At 40.4% G+C, this 20,329-nt stretch overlaps 1 protein-coding gene and 2 non-coding genes across 3 annotated transcripts in view; 1 reads left to right on the top strand and 2 right to left on the bottom strand.

Moving 5' to 3' along the window:
• Nucleotides 1-1,478: 1,478 nt before the first annotated feature.
• LOC114920927 (U4 spliceosomal RNA) lies at nucleotides 1,479-1,619 on the bottom strand. The gene has a single exon (XR_003809217.2). It is a non-coding gene; the product is annotated as a U4 spliceosomal RNA (small nuclear RNA).
• A 1,039-nt stretch (nucleotides 1,620-2,658) lies between these two features.
• On the bottom strand, nucleotides 2,659-2,799 carry LOC114920926 (U4 spliceosomal RNA). The gene has a single exon (XR_003809216.1). It is a non-coding gene; the product is annotated as a U4 spliceosomal RNA (small nuclear RNA).
• Nucleotides 2,800-11,894: 9,095 nt separating this feature from the next.
• Nucleotides 11,895-20,329, top strand: part of plxnb2b (plexin b2b) — a 130,099-nt gene continuing 121,664 nt past the window's right edge. Inside the window, exon 1 of the mRNA XM_065957021.1 lies at nucleotides 11,895-12,496. The gene's annotated coding sequence lies outside the window, so the exon portion shown is untranslated. The remainder of the gene's footprint in view (nucleotides 12,497-20,329) is intronic.

Raw genomic sequence — 20,329 nt, forward strand, 5'->3', positions numbered from 1 at the left:
GTAACAATGTTCTGCTGATGATTATGAACTATGTTGTAATTAGGAGCAGCAACTGTGAATGTAAGGTTGAAATCATAGTCTAACACATCCTAGTTTAAAGTATGTCGTAGTGACAGAGTGAGAAAAAGAAGTATGCTCGAATGGCTTCTTGCATGTTAGTGTTTCAAGAGGCTTTGAGCTCATCTGCCTAATGAGAAAACTGACTTGATTACCCCTCTACCCCTGTGACTGCTGAAGAGCAACCCCCTCTTCTAATCAGGGATCACTGCAATTATGCTTCTCTACAGGGGAGTCAAACATCATTCTACAAATGAACAGGAATCTCAATCACAGAAGACTATTTAGCTCTACTTTTTGATTGAATGATCAGCATCAAGTCACAAAAAACTCTTTTGGTTCCCACTTCTGCCATCTTTTAAATCTATATATCGTTTCCCCACTTGGTCAAAGACGACACTGACTTGTATTGGTCGATTTTATCCAGAGAAACGTGTTTCTTTGCCTTCATCTGTTTTCTACCTAAAGCCACTTCCCGATATCCTGTGTCAGAGTGCCATCTGCTGTTCTGGTAAAGACATTGCACCACAAACAGGATCCTGTGTTTTACCATTTCTTTGAAGTTTTTCCTTTTTTATGTACTACTAGTGACTTACAAGCACCCATACAAAGCAAACATTACATAAATATGCTTCTTTGAAATGTGCAGTATCTGCAGAGGTACGACTCAGGAAATTCCCAAAGTTTATCTGTGAAAAGAAAACTTCTGAAATGTCACCTCCCAACAACTCCTGTATTAAAGTTCAATTTACAATACAACTTGTTACAGAAAAGGGACTTTGGTCATTTCATACCGCATCATCAAAAGTGCAACTCAAAACACTTTCTTGTATTTATCTATTCGACTGTTACCGTGTAACTCGTACTCATCCTCTAAATAACTTGCTTTGAAAGGGACAGCAAGACATGCTATAATTGAAGTGGTTATATTCCCAAAAATGTAAAAAAAAAAATAAAAAAAATAAAAAAAAATGTAAGCAATAAATAAATAGAATGTCACAATGTCAGAGTAACTTTAAGTTACCAATAGTTTGTTTTCAATAATATGCTGAATGAACACCACTAAACCGAAAACAAAAGGTGTTTTTCAGATGACTGAAGTGTACGTATCTCCAGTACATAAAACAGATAAGCCATTTCCTTAACATTATTGTACTAATGTAATGTTTTTGTTACTACACCTGCCGCCGTATATTTAGATCTTTCTATTTTACAAGTATCTCATTAAACATTTTTGAAGAATCAGGTTCACACACACACACACACACACACAAGGAATTTGAAATCTGAGAACTGTGGGTACAAAGTCAAACATATAAAACCATCACCAGACACAAACTCAGCATTTACTAATACTGTAGTACTGCGAAATGCACACGTCCATACATTCTTTTGATTTTTTTTTTTTACAGTGTAATCAGTCTCCTTAGAGACCGTCAAAAATTGCCGTCGCCGACTATATTTCAAGTCGTCTAGGCGGGGTATTGGGTAAAGTTTTCAACTAGCAATAATCGCGCCTCGGATAAACCTCATAGGCTACGATACTGCCACTGCGCAAAGCTGACGACCAAACAGCAGAGCTAAGCTACTATATGAAGTCCCTACACCTCTGTGTCACGGTTTGCCATGAGTGCGGTTTCATTTGCGAGTTCAATATATTTTTATAATCACGTAGACACACAACCTACGATTTCCTCAGATTGGACTCTCAAAAACCCTAAAAGTGTCCCACAGATCTAGAAACAGTGAATTTTGAGAATATTTAGAAGAAAAAAAGACACGCCTCCTGAAATGTTAAAAGTAACCATGCGGCAGTAATGTTTACATTTTTCGCTGTGAATGTGTGGTCCGATCATGTATAAATGTGTAATAGTAAATAATATGTCTATACACGAGCTATCCAACATAAAAACTCCCAAAGCGTTAAATTAATACACAACATCTGAAAGACGTCGTAAGCGGAAATGACGTACACTCCCTGTGTGTCTTTGTTTGTGCTCCTAAACTTATTAGACTCGTAAGCATAATTACGTGCCACGGTTGAATTGTAACTAACTAAATTCACATCACAATGAAATATGCTAATAAATAACAAGGCACATGCTTCTATATCCAATACCACGTCGTGTGCAGCTTAAAGGTACAAAATAAACCAAATACGAGACTAAATACAACACAGTCATAATACGGCTTTACGGGGGGGGGGGGCACTAAAAGGAAACTTAAAAGCATGACCAGTCCGTGCATTTGTAATACGAAACCCTGGTTTTTCAGTGGTTATTTAACATACAGTAATTTATAAAAACGACAGACAGAGATGAAACAGAATGAGCGTTGTGGTTGTAACCTGATAACGTAACCATGCTCCCACTTGTTTGTAAATCACATCAACATATGACTACAATACCTGATTTAAATGTTCTAATTTATTTGACGTAAAATTAAACATGCATTGATTATTAACCTTGATATAATGTGACTTTTCGTTATTATTACCCTATAGGAGTTGTGAACATTCAGTATGAGAATTTTGACCGACAGTAGCGATGACCATTAACATAATCATTGGTAGTAGTAACTCTTTTTTAACAGTGAAATCAGTCTCCTTAGAGACCGTCAAAAATTGCCGTCGCCGACTATATTTCAAGTCGTCTAGGCGGGGTATTGGGTAAAGTTTTCAACTAGCAATAATCGCGCCTCGGATAAACCTCATAGGCTACGATACTGCCACTGCGCAAAGCTGATTTGTGCTACGTCAGATCAGGGTAGGTCACTCTGCCGCATACGACTTTCAGTTACGGTTTTAAAATTTTAATCCTAATAAATCAGAGTATCGACTGAGCAAATTATACTCCACGTACACGTTAAACAAGCTAAACAATATGTTTGACAGTTTGCCCGTTTAAAGTTTAATTTAAAAAAAAAGAAATCAAACTGTGGCCGTGCCGCAATGCATTTCGGGATACGATGTACCATGCTCTGCTTGTAACCTCACAGTAACTCAACAGCTTACAGTTGTTTGCCTTCTTTAAAGGCATATACATTTTAGACACTGTAGTATGTTATTTATTCAAAAATACGATGTGTATTAAATAAATATAATGGAAAAAGTACTGTATGAATGAATGTCGAGGCAGAAAACTGCTGTTCCAGAGCGCTTTGTTTGGTAACAAGGGGCGTAGTGTCGTGTGGAAACAAGCGTGGTCGATTTTCAGATATATTGAAATAACGCATCAATTTAGACATTTGAGCTCAAGAAACAGCACTTCACAAAAATACCAGACCCTCGACGACGCTACGACATAAACACACCACCAGATGTCAGTGTAGACACGGATTAATCTGCTCTACACTTCAGAGTCTTGTTTACTTCTGCTTATTCTGATCCCAATACATCTTATGAATGTAGTGATTTTTTTAACTTAAAGTTTGTAATTAACGACAATTAAGTAAAAACAAAGTACAAGAGGCTGGTTTTGGTTGTCAAAAGGGGTTAAACTTATTAAATGTATTTACTTTGACCCCAAAAACTTTTTTTCCCCTTCAAATTGGCAAGGTGTTTTTTTTTTTTTTTTTTTTATTATTACTCTGACGTCACTTGGACGTGCACATTTTTCACCGTCTAAATGACGAAGCTTTAAAAGCAGGGATAGTAATAAATTAGAAATGACACAACGACAGTTATGTGCATATATGCATGCTACATATATGCATGCCAAAGCTAGATGTCCTCTCTAACATAGGCTACCTTAGCAAGTACGACGAGATGTGACCGTAACCTACTCACCTGCTCGCATGTTTCGGCCTCCCAAGAAAAGTTGAAATAGTATGCTACGACTTTCAAAAGGGGAAATGCTGGAAGTGCTCGATTTATTATATCCAAAACAAAGAGATAGTAATCCTTACAAGTGATTCAGAGAGTAAAGTTACTCCCACTTGGTCCATACTTGTTAAGAAGATGCTCTCCTGTGATGCTGACCTGTTGTGTGACAAATAAAGATGGCTGGGCAGGAAATAGATTAAACGAGTTTTTATTTTTTTCGGCTGTTAACTTGTTCAAATGACTGCTGTGTAATGGGTTACCTTCAATAGTGTTGCCTAAAACAAATCATCTGTTTGCAAATGTATTCATGCTATGGAAGCAAAACATTTTGAATACATTATAGGCAATATCCCTAGGCCAAGGCTTTAAACCCCTAGAGAGTAAAAGCCTTGTAAATGTGAGGTGATTTTTGCGAATTATAAGCATTTGATCTGTTTAAATTGCTCATATGTCTTCTAATATTTGCTTTTTAAGATGCATGAGTCAAATGAAAAATAAAGCTCAAACACAGATTGTAAAGCAAATGTTTTAGTATTTCACAGAGAACAGGGCTTATAGAGACATATACCAAAATAGTGGCACACATTTTGGTTTAAAGACAACATTTTCTGCACATATTTTTCATCAGCAATTTAGATTAAGGGATTAACTGCAGCCTTACGTTTTAATGGAAGTTCTAAGATAGCCAATTGAAGGCAGATGTAAAAACTCTGTAATGGTTAAGAGGGGCTAGACAGTTTATCAATTTAAAAATAGCAAGCTAGATTTATCAGCTCTAAAATCCTCTAGGAGCCAGCCATGAGGAGAAAGGTTGCCAAAACTAGAAATGTCTGATACTGAACATGTATTTTTGATCAGGTCATAATCCCAGGCTAATGGTATTATGCAAACTGTGTGTTTGCAGCATGACATAAACTGTAATTTCACCAGGTGGATATTAGGAAGCTCTTTCATTTGTGGTGGAGCTTCACTGGGATAATGCAGGTGCTTTTGGGTGCTCAGCAGATAAGCATTGGCGGGCCAGGTGTTAAAGCTGCCTGGGCTGACACATTAGACAGGGATTTTCTCATGCCAGAATGTCAGGCCAATGAAGTTCATAGAGGTACGTCTGGATCACTGTCAGGGACAGGTAAGTATGCAGATAAGAGGATTACACCATGTTTGGGCCAAGTAATCTCAAATGAATCCTGCCAGCCTCTGTTTCATCCTCACCTGGAAAGCCTCAATTTCTCCTTTTTCAAACCAAGAAACACATTACATGAACGCAGTTCAATTCACAAGATGATCCTTTTAACCTGGCTTAAGAGGCATTAGTGGACACATTGGTTTATGGTCATTTAACAACTGTGACAGCATTAATCTCCTCAAATTCTCAAAGAAACCTGATTACTTGTTTGTATTAGAAGTTTCTCCTTTATCACTGGAGCTGCTCAATGATGCGGTGTGGGCTTTTATAATTACCTGAGCCTTGGTTCAAATGAGATCTGGTTTGGTGGTCGCTCACTGCAAGGCTTAGACTTGACCTGTTGAACAAACAGGACTCTGTGAGAGGAGTTGAACCCCCCTTTGGCTTTTGCTTTTCTCTGCTGATAGACAGGGAGATGAAAATAGAGTGTAACAGATGGCTTAGCTGTTTCTGCCATTCAGCGCAGGCTGCTGGGCAGCCCACATAATATCATGCCATCCAAAAGGGGCTCAGTGGGCAGCCTATAGTCCTCAACATGCTGAGAGCTTTTTCCCCCCAGAAGCATCAATCACACATCTCAAAGAAAAGAGAGTGAAAAAAAATCAGTGTCTATCACAATCGGTTCACGTTCAACCGACACCATGCGGAGCAGCTCATAGTGAGTTAAGTAGAAGTGTTTTGGTTTGGGGAAATGTAAGCTTGTCGTGAAAGTCTGTAGACGATGTATGTGCCAAAAAGGCTGATCCAGCTTAGACCACATAGTGCAGCTTTTTCCCTATAATCACACTTCTGCAGACCTTCTCCAAGACACACAACCCTCTTTGAATTACTGATGGTACTGACTCAACAGGGAAAGGATACAGTGCAGAGTTTGTGTTAGAGTGCATGCATGCATGCAAGCAGGTATGTGTAGTTGTTTACTTTACAAACAAAGATGTTGCCGCACACTTAACAAAGTCTACTAAAATCACAATGTTTCAACCGGATGTCTTCTTATGGTGACAGGTTTTGAAAATTGAGGGCCCAATATATAGAAATAAAGATGGATAAGCACACCAATAAGTTAGCAGGCACTATGATGGCAGGTATTGTTAAACATTTAAAACACATGTTAAAACCTGGATGCACATATGTATGTGAAAATAAAATAAATATAAAACATAGTAAATACCTAAACTTAAAAAAAAAAAAATAGATATGGTTTCTCCATTTTGCTATTATCTTTATATCCATGTGATATATGTTAAGGACTTGTCTATGAAGATGATTAGTGTATTAATATACTTGAATAATATGTTAATGTATTTGCTATCCATTTTTAATTCGTCCTTCCCTCTGGTTGTAGTTGAATGATGTTTTATGGAGATGTTTTTCACCTTGGGGTTTTTGAATGTTTGACCACACCTGCCATCATAGAGCCTGGTGTACAAATCTATAAAGAAGGATGTGGGCACAAAATTAAAAAAAAAAAAACGGTCACCTGAAGAAGATAAACTTGATCTTGATAAACCTCCTTTACTGGCTGCTGCTAAACAGCCTGCACCGACATGATGTGCATATAACCATACTCATTGTGTCTTTGTTTACTATACAGCACACATGTATTTGGATGAAAGCAGGCCGTGCTGTAATCTGAGCTACATCACATCATCCTAGTTAAGGACATTTATTGATGCTGAGAGTCCCTCTGTTCCATCTCAGAGAGGGGCCACCTGGACAATACAGGATGAGCTGGGCACAGTGTGATTAGATTGTGTTATGAGCAGAGAGGGAAAAACAATGACATTTTTCTTTAGGGGAGGGACAGCTCAGCCACCACAAGGAGACATCTGATAAGAGAAGACAAATGTCGCTCATGGTGCCTTTTATTTTCTCTCCAAACTTCAAGGTCAGACACAGTATTTTAGCTTCACGCCTTAAAGCGACAGAAATGGACACACTATCTTTCTACACTGTTTTGTACGCTACATCCGACCAGCATCTTTAATCATCAATCTTCTTAGTCAGATATTATGACTTTCTTCCACTTTGAAACACACATGCAGACACACACACACATGCTTGCAGATTGTTCACACCAACCCCCACACTGATGCCACCCTGCTATTCCCAGTTTGTGGTTATTCCCAGACTGAGTCAGAATGGCACCATAAGCCTGTCTGTCCGTTTTATGCCAAACCTGATGTCTCCTTGTCGCACATGCCTTTGCAAAGGATCTGAGCCCTGCATACAGTAGCCATAGCCTTCTGGCTCACACGTCTCTCCCTCCCTCTCGCCCTCCCTGCCTCCCTCAGTAATTACTTATAAGTCATATTGACAGCTGGAGGCACACTTAGCTAGGTCAGGAAGCCATTCAAATCAAAGTGTTCCTAACGCTTTAAATAACCTTCCCTCTACCTCCCTTTGAGTCTTTCTTCACACCTTTATCATTCACCACCATGACAGTTTCCTGTGTCTGTGAACTGCTCCATCTGTTATCTCTGCATCTTTAGGTTTGCCATCACTGTATATCTGGCAACCTTCACCTGGTGATACTGCAAATAACAAGACTGATATATTCCCGACAATACAGCGGCATAGCAAGGGCACAGACAAGGGTACAATTGTGAGAATGTGTAGAATAGCAAAACGATTTAGCATGCCTTGGTAGCCAAATGATAACAACATGCCAAAATATGATATGACTGATTCAGTTGCAGCTGGTGACCTTTGTTGCAAATCATATCCCATTTCCTCTCTGCCTCTTCACTGTCAAACGGTTCAAAAAAGGTGAAAAAGGAAAAAGAACATGAGACAATGAGAGCGTTTACATCCCCAGTGCTGACTTTTACTAAACGACCTATCTTTACCTAAACTAATAATTCAGTGATGGTGTTACTGACAAAACAGCATAAGATTAGCACAACTTCATCCCTCATAATCGATGATGATTTTATGCCATAATTAAAGCTTAAGCAGTTCATACTTTATTAGTGTCAGTGAAAAATAGCATCCAAACTGTACCCTTTAATTCTTAAATGCAATACATATATTTATAGAGTCTGATTTTTTGCAAAAGGAAGTGATAACTTGGTGAAGAGGCTACCATATGCTTCATCGTGCTAATGCACTTGCTTATGATAAAACTACATTTATTATGCACAATGCCTAATTATATTTAAAGTTGTAAGCAAATCATGATGCTCTTAATCACAAAAAAACCAGAAGAAAGTTGGGCCTGTTGGCTTTCTGTACAACATACTTAATTAACATATTGTACAGTCTGATTACCATGCTACAATGGAAAAGATAAAGACGAAATGTACTGTATAATGAATGGGAACAGGGTCTAATATCATTAGTAATAATGTTGTATCAGCATCCCTATAGTAAAACACTTTAAATCACAACAGTGTTGTAAGATTTAGCATTTGTTAACTGTATTGTTCGTGTTTTTTGGACAGTTTCGTATAAAAACTATACACAAAAAGTTTGGATAGATATAAAATGTGAATTCAATATTTGACAGTGTTGGAAACCCTTTTTATGTACCAATATATTTCACAGTCAGCATGTGGCTATTGAGTGAATGGCTCTTTATTCATGCATTTATTATCATCTTCTTCTCCATCTGCACGGACAATAATCAGAGGATGCTTTATAACTTAAAATAAAATTAAAGAACTGTTGTGGTTATATAGAATATATTTGTGAAGGTATACTTGTTGAAAACTATTGTACATGAATAAATTCCTTATAACTGAGTACAACTAATTAACATGAGAGTTCTAAACCATGTGTTAAACAATACAAGCTACTACCAACAGAGGGCGATCTAGCCACATTGTAAGCAGCCGCTGAACTCTGAACCTGGCTTCTGGTATGAACACTTCATCATTATGGACAACTGGAATGCTGTGTCATAAGATTGTAAAATATGCTGATAGTCAAACATTTACAGGCCGGACTAGCTGAGGGACACACTGTATGACTAATGGTTCTCTTTGACAACATCATGATAACAGATCATCACTATTCAGGGAACATAAAGGCAAGCTACAGGAAGGTTTAGGAGCATTGATCAAAATGTCATCACAGTGAGGCTATGTAGTAGAACAAAGTGAACTTCTATTCCACTTTAGTGAATTTAGAGAGCTTTGTCTTGGCCTTTGTTGGCCACCGACATCCCCTGGGCTAGCATGTTCCCAGACTCTGCAGCCTCATTACTCTTTAGACAAACAGGTTTAGACATATTGAACTCAGACCCAAAACAACCAGGCTCTCTCCCGACACTTTCCACTCTCGAGGCTCTATTTGTGATTGGGAAGTGATTGTCTCTCTCACTCTATCTCTCAGTGTCTGTTTGCCTGACACTTGTCTGGCTTGGCCTAGTTTCTCCTTGATCTCATCAGTCAGTGTGAAGACCTGTGAAGGCCATCTCCCCCTTCTTGCTCTGTGAATCTCTGCCAGGTCTGTGCCTGTGTCAGCAGTTTGGGACCGTCTTACACCCACGCAGTCCCTGTCTTCCCTCCTGGACCCACTGGGCAAAGGCAGCATACTTCTCCGCAAACAGACAGCCAGTCATTTACATGCCCATAAATCACTCACAAAACTGACGCCCGCCCGGCCACACAACGTGACATGACACAGAGCCACACATATTCCCTGTGCCAAATTGCAGTGTTCTGTGGTATTAGGCAGAAATAAACTATTCATATAACCTCTTGGGTGTGGATAGAGCCAATCAAGCTTGAGTAGTACTTACTCACATATGGCCCACATCTGAAATCAGAGCAACTTTTAGCCCCTCACAGCATGAATGTGTGAATACATTCCTCTCCAAAAAGATCTCAACATATGGCCAATTCAAAGGTTGTTACATATTCATAGGGCGATGAGGGATTGTTGCACTTTCTAAAACTTAGCTTGACTAAAGAGCTTTGAAATTATACTTCTTGTGATTAACGATTCAGCAGCTGAAGTACAGAAAGCACACCAATATGTGCTATAATGAATACTAATACAGCTCTTGTAAGGACTCAGTCAAATAAGGCTCAATAAACATAAATAAATGAGGAGTAGCTGCTCTTGAAATTATTTTTAAACCAAGCAATGTCCCCAAATTCCCTGCTTACACTAATCTGTTTTCATTTCCATTCAATAACCAATGCCTAATATGTTTTATTTGGTTGTTTGTTTTGACAGGAAGGTGCGGTTTACATCATTACATTCAGATGCTTAAAATATAACAGGTGTATTGCATCTGATTACACGGTGACAGCTAATTTACAATTATAGTCTCTAGGTGGGCTTTTAGATAATTACCAAATTTAAAATGAAAGCAGACTTTTTTTTAAGCAGCCACTGGAAAATACAGTGCACAATAATTCAGATTCACATCATCATAAAAGCACAAACATTGCAAGATACAAGTAAAATTGCACTGATCATAGTGACGCCGATGTCATAGTGGTTTACATTACGTAGTTGTAACGTACAAAAAAAAGATTGTAATAAAGTTAAGTTTTATTCAAGATAGCTGCTGCTGGGTTTTCTGTTGTCATACTTTTATTATAACTGTGAGCAGAAACTTGCTGCTGATGCTCAAAGGACCAAGGAATGACATTTGAAAAACTCAGCAGCAATGCATCTTTCTCAGGAGAACTGACAGACCTCCCTGTCAACAGTCAGGGCCAACTGCATCCTTTCAATAGCAGAGTTTAGCAAAGCTGTCCATACTGCCATCTGCTCAATATCAAAGTATAGGCCTGATGTTTATTGCTATTTTTTATGGATATTCCATATGTGATATATATTACACAGTACTATATTTGCTATATAAATGACTGCGTCTCTCAGCCGGCTGTATAGATGAAGTGGACTGATTCAAAAGTGAAACCAAGAGTGCCCTAATGTCTTGAACCTGCATTCTTTCTGATGACCTGGTTGACTGTGTGATTATGATTTGGCTACCTTTTAAAAAAAAAAACAAGACGGCATTACCAAAAATGCCAAACTGGATGTTTTAACTGTATAGTCCAGTCCACAAATCAATAGTAAGGCTATCATCACCATGACTGAACTCCTGCCCCTCTACAGGTAGGATTTATCCAAAGGGACATTTAAGGGAACACAGATAATTAAAATGGGCTAATGAATGAATAATTGTTGAATACAATTTAACTTGTGTTTCAGGGTCCTGGTTATGTGAATGTGGACTCACTGTCATGCCTTTCTGTAACACTGATCACAACCAAAGTTTGTGATGTAGGCGACTTAATTGGTAACATTCTAGGTTTAAGCACAAAATTTATTGCACAAAATGATGCATTTGAAAAGCCTAATTGTGTCACTTGATAAATAAGGTTTCAGCAACATACAATAGTATGTGTTTTCTATCTAACATCATCATCCCATAGGTTTTGTTTCATTGGAACTAATAGGGAAAAAAAGCATCTAATAAACATGCTTTTGTTTTTGTCTATGGCTGATTAGCCTAAATTCTGATGATGTGGGAGTTGTAGATACCGAACCTAAACACATTAGTCTGCTTTTAAACATGACCCTGTGAATATTTCTTATTTTTCCAGGAATGACCTGGAACCATCCCCTCAGACCCCTGTTAGTTCCGGACCACACTTTGGGAGCCACAGCGCTCGGCGGCTGCTTCCACATCGCTCCCACCGCCCGCGGATATATTTCGACGCGTCGGTGAACAGACGACACAACTTGTTTCTCCACCTCCCTTACACTCCCCCCCCCCACCCCCCCACCCCTTTTCTTCTTCTTCTACTACAACTACTTGCAGCTCATTGTCTCCTCACAGCGTCTCTCAGCCGGCGGTGAGTGTGGAGCGGGAGGGGGAATAATTCTTATCCATACCCGGTAGCTACGGCTCTCCTTCAGCGCGTTTCTCTCTCTCTCTCTCTCCCTCTCCCTCCCTCTCTCTCTCCCTCCTCTACTCTCCTCCCTCCGCACAACATCCCGCTTTTTAAACGCGATGACAGTAGAGGGGAGCGCGTGAGCGGATCCCACAGGTGTGTTGCTACCAGCCAAGAGCCACCGCTCGTGGAGACTAACACACTCACACACGCACACACACACGCACACCTGGAAATGACCATGTGACTTGGCACCTGGGCGTGGAGAAAGTACCCTGTATTGAAACCAGAGACTCTTTTGTTGAGGAGTTGCCCGGGTCGCCTTTCAACAGGAATAGACAAATCAGTCAACCAAGAAGCGCGTGTTTTCTACGGAATAGTGCCTTCCTGAAACCTCCTGGAAGAGGAAGATGTGAACTTGCTGACGGACTTATTTCTTTTTTTTTTTCTTTTTTTTTTTTTAATGTAGACTGTTATTTCACCGAAGGGAAGGAGTTCTTCAGTAGCCTATCTGGACTGTTCCCCCCCCCCGTTCGTGCAACTACTCTCTTCGCTCGCCTTTCCTCCAAGGTGAGTTCCGGGGAAGCGGCTGTATCCCGTTACGAGTGGGTTTGGGACTCTTTCGTTTGGTGTCGGCGTTAAACCATAGTATCAATTTCAAGATCCTGGCACACGTGTGCACCAAGTTTTGATAGCCTACTACACGCCCTATCGTTATAGCATGAGAGTGCAAACCTGGAAACTCTGCTTTTAATATTATAGGCTGCCTCTGATTCCACACGTTGCTGTTTAGTTTGGAAAGACAAGCTGAAGGAAATAGGCTACGGTGGATGTAGGCTATACCGAACATATAGGATATAGGCGAATGCAAACAAACATGTCCTTCAAACAACCAAAGCATCATCAGAATAACAAAAAAAAAGGCTTTGCTTTAGGAAGATTTTTTTTTTTATCAGTCTTTGAAACAGTGAAATTATATCCACAGCTGTTTTATTGTACTGGAATTAAAAAGAAAACGTGCTTATTGGTTGTAGTTATGTCTGGCTGGAAAGTTGCTACACTGTAAACGTCAACAAATGTATGTTTGGAGCAACAAAACAACTCCCTGTAGGCTTCATAAAACCATTTATTTCATCTCATTGAAGTCACAGCATCTGCCCAGTCACCTCACAAGGAGCCGTCTGTCCCCATATACACAGGCAATTTCTGTGAGAAATGACCATGTGAACTGTGTTCCTCACCTCTGGACAGTGGGCTGTACATCAACAGCTGAGAGGACAGAAGTAGCAGTGAGCATTGCCTCTTGTTTGTTTTTTCCTCTTCTTTTTTTTTTTCTTTCTTGTCTCTCTTCGGAGAACAAGGAGACAGAAGCACTATTCATGTCCCTGTTGAATCTCCTGTGCAGTTCTGTATCTCTCTGTCCCCGGCTCAGCCCCTCAACACACTCACTGTACTGCCTTGTTGTCTTTCTAAATCGTCCTTTTATTCATGTCTTCCGCCCTTTTGCATAGACCGACTGTACAGAGGATGCTCTAGCTCCTGGGGATTATACCTATTAAATGACATTACACAAGCAGTCTCATAGCGGGAATGGATTAGTCTGGGCAGGGGGGCATGTGCAGGCAGGAAAAGCGGCTGCTGGTGGTAGGAGTGGTGGTTGGAAGGGGGTCAGAGCAGGGGGTCAGCCTCCGGGCTCCTGACTGAGCAGGGATGGTTCTCATCTCCAATACACGCCATCTGCTCACATGGACATACACAAGCCATGGAAAAGTTAGCTGCTTTCTTGTCTTTCACTATTCTTTCCACCATCTCTCTTTTCTCGCTCTCCTTTTTTGCCCCACAAAGCTTCATTCAGGGTTTATCTCACCACTCGGAATAAATAGAGACACCTTATCTGTGTACAAGAGAGTGGTGATGAATGATTTCCCCAGCTCCCTGTAAGGGTGAAAAAGACAAGCGTAGCACACTTCTTCTTTCTAGATGCTCTTTTCAGGGCAATAGAATAGAAGACATTCCTCATTCAGGTCATGCAAGTGTTTCAGGATTCAGCAGAACAATCCAAAAAGCCGGATGCAAACTCATACCCTGTAATACAAGGGAAGCAGAAAATAACAAACAAAGCAGGCGTTTTGAGTCTCTCTGTTTTTCTCTGTAACCGACCGCTGGCGCTGGAAATGCAACTTTGTGGTGAGAATCCTCTCTGGGTATTTTTGGATTCAGTAAAATAGCCTCTGACCAACTGAGAAACTGGAGGTAGGAAGCACTCGGCTGTTAAGCTCCCATATGTTTTGGGTGAGCTAAAGTTCATCCTGCCCTTCTTACCGTAACACTGTTTCTCTCTGATAGTCTAAAAAACCATTTCGTCTCCTAGAGGCATGCGCTGCATTTCACAGAACGCAGCAATATTTTTGAGGTCAAATGAATATGAACTCATCCTGTGTCTCTTTTGTTCCCTTTGCATTGGATTATGGACTTCTGTCATTTTCATTTTGAAAATAAAACCCTAATCCTTGTGAGCAACAAGCAATCCCTGGTCTCCTGTCTGCTGCGTACAAAAAAAAAAAAAAAAAAAACAGCACAAAAGACGATGAATCGTGCATATGGGTTGGTTCACTGCAAGTGGCTCATTTTAAATGACTTGTTAATCCCTTTTCTTGTCCTAACAAATACAGGCTCCTTAATCATTAGCATTTGTGAGACCTACTTTTCCGTAAAGAGGTGACTGTTACACCGTCATTCTCCCCTCTGATGGACTTAGTAAACTGTGTCATAAAAAGGTGTGGTGCACATGAGAAAGTGCCATATGCATTACCTTGTTCCTCTGTCTTATCTAAAGTACAAAGTCTCTAGGGGCGTGTGGACAGATGCGTGAAGGGCGTGTCACTCAGCTTGGTATTAGACTGCTGAAGAATCTGGGGAATAGCGATGTCTTTCAGATTGGGGATTGGCTTGTCTTTTCATGTCTGAGGATTATCCTATGATGAAGGAACGTCATGCTGAGGTGGATTTCTGATCTTATCTCCACCGGGTTTTACGGCTGCCGCCCTTGCCCTTGGACTTCTTTGGCCTTGTCCTAAATGATCCCCTCGAAAGCTTTCCTTTCCTGCCCTCTTATCCCATGTGGGGTTGTTTGTACTTCACACACCAAACCCTCCCAACCCATTCCACTCAACACTTCTTACCCTGCTATGTGTTTGTGATCAAAGATAACAAAGCTGATGTATGACAGACCTACAAGGTGTGATCAAGCTTATTCACCTGCCTTCTCACCCAGCAGCAGGCCATGAGGATGGGCTCTGTGGAGGGAGATAGCAGCCTGGCCAGCTCTTCAACCCCTGCTTCACCCTCTGCTACCTCAAGCAGCTTTAACGTTACTGAAATCCAGAGTTTAATATAGTTAGCCTGCAAGCTCTCAGGAACAGCACTCCAGACCCCGGCAAGCTCAGCTCAGCATGGTTTACTTGTATCTTTTAAAGCGACTCTGACATTTATCAACCCAGACTGTCTTTCAACCCATGTCCATGACTGTACGTAGCTGCAACTGATATTGTGGTTCATAAGTCAAGGGGGAACAGGACTCTGATGTCAGTTTAATCTGGGCTTTTGGATTTTTTGGCTGTATCATTGTACACAATGATGCATGGCCAGCCGCAGAGCAGACTGTTTCGCTTAACACACCAAGCGACCCTTCAGTGTTCATTGTTTATGAGGTTTTAAAATTAGCTGTATTTTCGGCATAGGTATTCTCCCTCACAACAAACTAATGCAGTGCTCAGAAAATGTTAAACACTACAATAATAAGTTTAAAATCAGTGTTTCTATTAGCGATGTACCAATACAACTAAATATGTGGGTAAACCATGTCAGATTGGTTTGCAGAGTGTGGCTATCGTAAGCAGCGCAAACACTGTCAGTCCTCCCGACAGGCTAATGTCCAAATTCCTGTGCTGGTTACTCATTGCTCCGGTCGATATGCCAGTTTAACCTCACACAGCCGATATACAACTTTATCTTCATTATTTGTAAATCAAAACACTGTCAAACTGCTCCACACTGAGGTGCCATCCATCTACTGTGTTGGTTTGCATCCAGGTAGTAGAGCATTATTGTAGTAGTCATTAACCAGAGCTATAGTACGGGCTAGCAGCTGCTAACATTTTCCTGGCATTGCGAGCCTTAATTGATAAAAATAGTAATACGTTTGATAAATTAGTAATTCTGGGGCCGACTGGGGGGTGATGAGGTGTTATAATTTAGCTGGCTACAGTAGTTGTACACATCCCTAGTTTCTATGGTATTGCATCAGATACACAGCAGTGTTTAAGTGGAGCTATCGCCATTGATTATTATTCATTAGTTGTTTTTTGTTTTTTTATGGAGCAAATAATAAGCAATGTCCTTGAAAACATACCAGGTAATCATAACAGCACTGATTAGTGTCAGGTTAAAGGTCAGTGCTTCTCTGTGCCTCTTTACAAGGGCTAGCTCAGCTGCTAGCTTACTTTGTCACTAACTTTAGCTCTCTGGCTGACTAAAATCCCTTATCAGCTTAAATTATATGTAAGGAAAGATGGTAATATGACCATAAAGACTGAAATAGCACTTGGTTGGGTATGTTTTAGTATATGTTTGATAGCTGGCATTGGTGGTAAAATATGAGACCCATGTATGCTGATATGAGTTTAATGTGTGGCTGAACTGAAAAGAGGGAACCAGCAGTCTGTTGAGCGGCCAAATCCAATTTGACTGACAACATTCTGACTCGGTTACAGCATTACTGCCGACTCATATTTATTCACCTTACTGTTACTCAAACTGCTTTCCTTCTGTCCTCACCTGTACCTTCATCTGGCATGGACTTTTCACTAAATTCTCAGGTCTTGGAGCATGACTAAGAGGAACATGATGAATATTGTAAATATGCTCACAGTCCTGAAAGAGATAAATGATTCAGGTGGGAAGGGAGCTGCCTTAATTGCTCGGTTGAGAGGTTGTGGGCTGGATGTTCTGCAAGAGAACCGAGAGATCCCAATATCTGAACAAAAGTCAAGCAGAGAGGGAGACGGTTGACATGATGGGAGGTTTAGAGAGGTAGGCGGCTACTTGAAAAAAAGTTCTCCCAGAGGAAAACACAATCTTTGTGTGTTCCGAAGGCACTTCTGGTGGTGTTGGCTGTCAGCCGGCTTGAGGTTGCATATCTGAGAACTGAGCGCCAGTGATGGATACACAATACAGACATCTGCCTCTCCCTCCACTCACCTTCTTCCCCATGGCAGCTGAACAGACAGGCTGACACAGACACAGCATTGCAGAGGTTTTTTGATGCTATGTCAACCACCTCAACCCATTCAGGACACTGGCAAACATTCACACCCAGCCAGGCATTGTAGCCAGACGGAAGCAGGTATCCAAAAACTTATCAGCAGCGATGAGAGTAAAGGGTCACCTTGGTTCCTATCCTGGGAAATCTTAGTCAGATGCTTTCTTCTCGAGGCTTGTATTGGCAGTAGAAAAGAGACCAGAAAGCTAATTTATTTTTGGCTTTGGTAATTGAGTCTGGCATGTACTGCTATCAAAATGCTATCCATTTAAACACTTCAGAGGGAAGTTGCTGGTGCCTGCCTCAATCACTGTAATGTGATGGGCGATATTTAGTCCAGCTCGCTTGCTTCATGATGAAAAGACGAATCACAGATCCCTCAGACTTTGACATATTGAAGATGAGTCGCAATTCATTTCTCTGCAAATTAAGGGTGCCTGTGCAGGATTTGGCAACTTGCTGATATCACTCTTTTTTTTGCGCAGAGAGATTTGGCTTCGAAACGGACTAAGGCTTACAATAGCTGAGGAATAATGGAAACTGTGTAGAGCCACTTATTCCACCTGTAATGTATTTTCACTGCACTTTTTGTTCCCTAACTGAGAGTTGCTCCATTTGAGTTGAATGCCATTTAATCCTACCTCAGGCACCAGAGGGTCCTATTCATTGTTTTTATCTGTCAAAGTCACATCACTGTTAATCCTCAAAATGACCAATTTACTCCTGCCAAGATCATTTTAAATTATCACTTCAGTTTTACAGCTAATATGACGTCCAGCTGTTTTAGGTTTATACGGAATAGTTGCCGCCAAGTATTGGCCCTCCTCTTTTTCGTTTTTTCTTGTACGCACACTGGGCGATTAATTATGAACCGTATGTGATCCTGAGCCAGGACTGGTGGGTGACAGATGCATGAAGGGTCAGTGCACTGGCGGCAGCTGGAGATGAAGGTCACACCAACCTGAGAGAGCAAAGAGGGAAGATAATGTGGCAAGCTGAGGACGGCTTAGAGGGATGGACTGTGTGAGTGTAACTTGATGAGAGAGATGAATGATCCTTGTGGATTCAGGAAGTATCTCACTAGCAGTGTATGACTCAGAGCAACCTTATTATTAATAGATGGTGCCTTAAAAACTACACTCGCTACTAGACAGAGCTCCTGTTGTTGGCATAAGAGATGTTATCAGAAATATATCAAAAATCTAAATGTGCACCATTTAAAATTCTATATTTTTTTTAAGCTATTGCATTTTTTTCTGTTGTACTTTTATATTTTGTGCTTAAAAAAAAAAAAGTAATCCTGTGTTAAAATGTTTAATTGTATGACATTTTGAATCCCATGAAACAAAACAAGCGTGTGACATTTTTCCCCTCAGGGAGATTTTTAGAAAATGTTGTAAGGTTTCAAATTTTACACTGCATTTAAATTAAACCATTCAAATGATCTTGATGGTAAAAACTAATATTTTGCAGAACGGCTCTAAAATAGCATTGCACCATTAGATCTTGAAGAAATGTATGTTGTCCTTATTATTTCTGACATCTGCTGAAATCCGTTGGCAGCCAGAAGTGGACATTGAGATGGCAGCACTGCTGGAGGTTGGGTGTCTGTCTCTCGGTTGTCCGTTTGAATCAGTATAAGAAGTCGTAGGTTTCTGCAGAGGAAATATAAGATCTTCTTCACACATATACCTGTACTTGTCTTTGCAAACCCCGCAGGCTTCTTATATAACTCGATTGTTGTATTCATTATGTCTTCTTTACATTGAAATGTAATGCTGAATGAGTGAGATGAGGCATAGAGTTTACATGTTAGTGTAATTCAGATTTTTCTCATTCTGTTGCGCAGTACATAAACTCTTATAAACTGTATCGTTTTATAAGCATCTGTACATCTAGCACAATGTCAAGACATAAATTCACAATCCATATAATCAAGCTTGGATGAAGCAGCCTAAAGGGAAGGCTACGTGCTTTTATTACACTTCATAATGAAAAAGTGTTATGAGAATGAAATAATTTCTGTCAGTGTCATGTCCTTGTCTCTGTTAAATGAGGAGGGTATTGTGGCCTTTCAGTCGCCTATGATCCAAGAGGGACCTATTAAAATTTGTTCATACAGCGATTGTTAAAGTTACTGAGGTTCTAGTTAAATGCCACTGGCTCGGTTGCTTCTCATCTGTAAACTGACAGACCGTTACACTGTAGCAGCAGTCTTGGCAGCCGTTATAATACTGCCAGAGATACGGCCTTAACCTTAGAGACTGACATTTTGCAGTGACCGCTGGTCGCAAAAACTTGTAGTTTCTAATGTCAGAGGTTGGATTTTCTATGGCAAAAGCAATGTTTTTTTGTTAGGATACTCTAGGTTGTTTTATTGGTCCCTTCGGGGAAATTAGCTGACCAGTGCAGCAGCAGAGGGATTTGGCAAGGAATATGTGTAAAATACTATCAAAAACAACGAATCAATGCTGCAATAAAAAAGGAAAAAAAAAACACATATAAAACACAAAACGTGTTACAACAGTTAAAATACTTCAGACTGGAGGGGAGCTTTCACATTTTGTTTTCTTCTTTTTTGGAGGGCACGCTTATGTAGGGCACCTAGTATGTATGAGTCACACCTTTACCTTGGCATCGACCGTGTTGAGCTGGGGCATTGTGGCAGGCAGACAGACCTTCAGCAGTGTACACCTCTGGCTTGGTCATGATCTGCAGGAATGTTAGCGATGCCTGATCAACGGACCATGAAGTACCCACTGCCCTTGTGTTCATAACTTCCTGTTTTTGTTGGTGTGTCCACTTCTGAACATACTTTCTAGTTCCTTTTTATCAGCAGAACAGTCTCTCCTCATTAATTCTCTGGAGCTCCGTAATGTTGAACCATTATTTTTCAACTTTATTCTTTGTCTTTTTTTTTTACGTGGTGTGTAGATATTAATCCTGGTGCCTAAAATGTGCCTGGGGCTCCTAGCTGTCTTCTGAAATGCAGATCTGTGGAGGTGTCATCATAGCTCTATGTCTTGGGTGTCTGTGCCTGCCCCCCAGCCTCACTCTCCTATTCATGCAGCCTTGATAAAATG

Source organism: Labrus bergylta, chromosome 7 (assembly GCF_963930695.1).
Source record: "Labrus bergylta chromosome 7, fLabBer1.1, whole genome shotgun sequence".
Taxonomy (NCBI): Eukaryota; Metazoa; Chordata; class Actinopteri; order Labriformes; family Labridae; genus Labrus; species Labrus bergylta.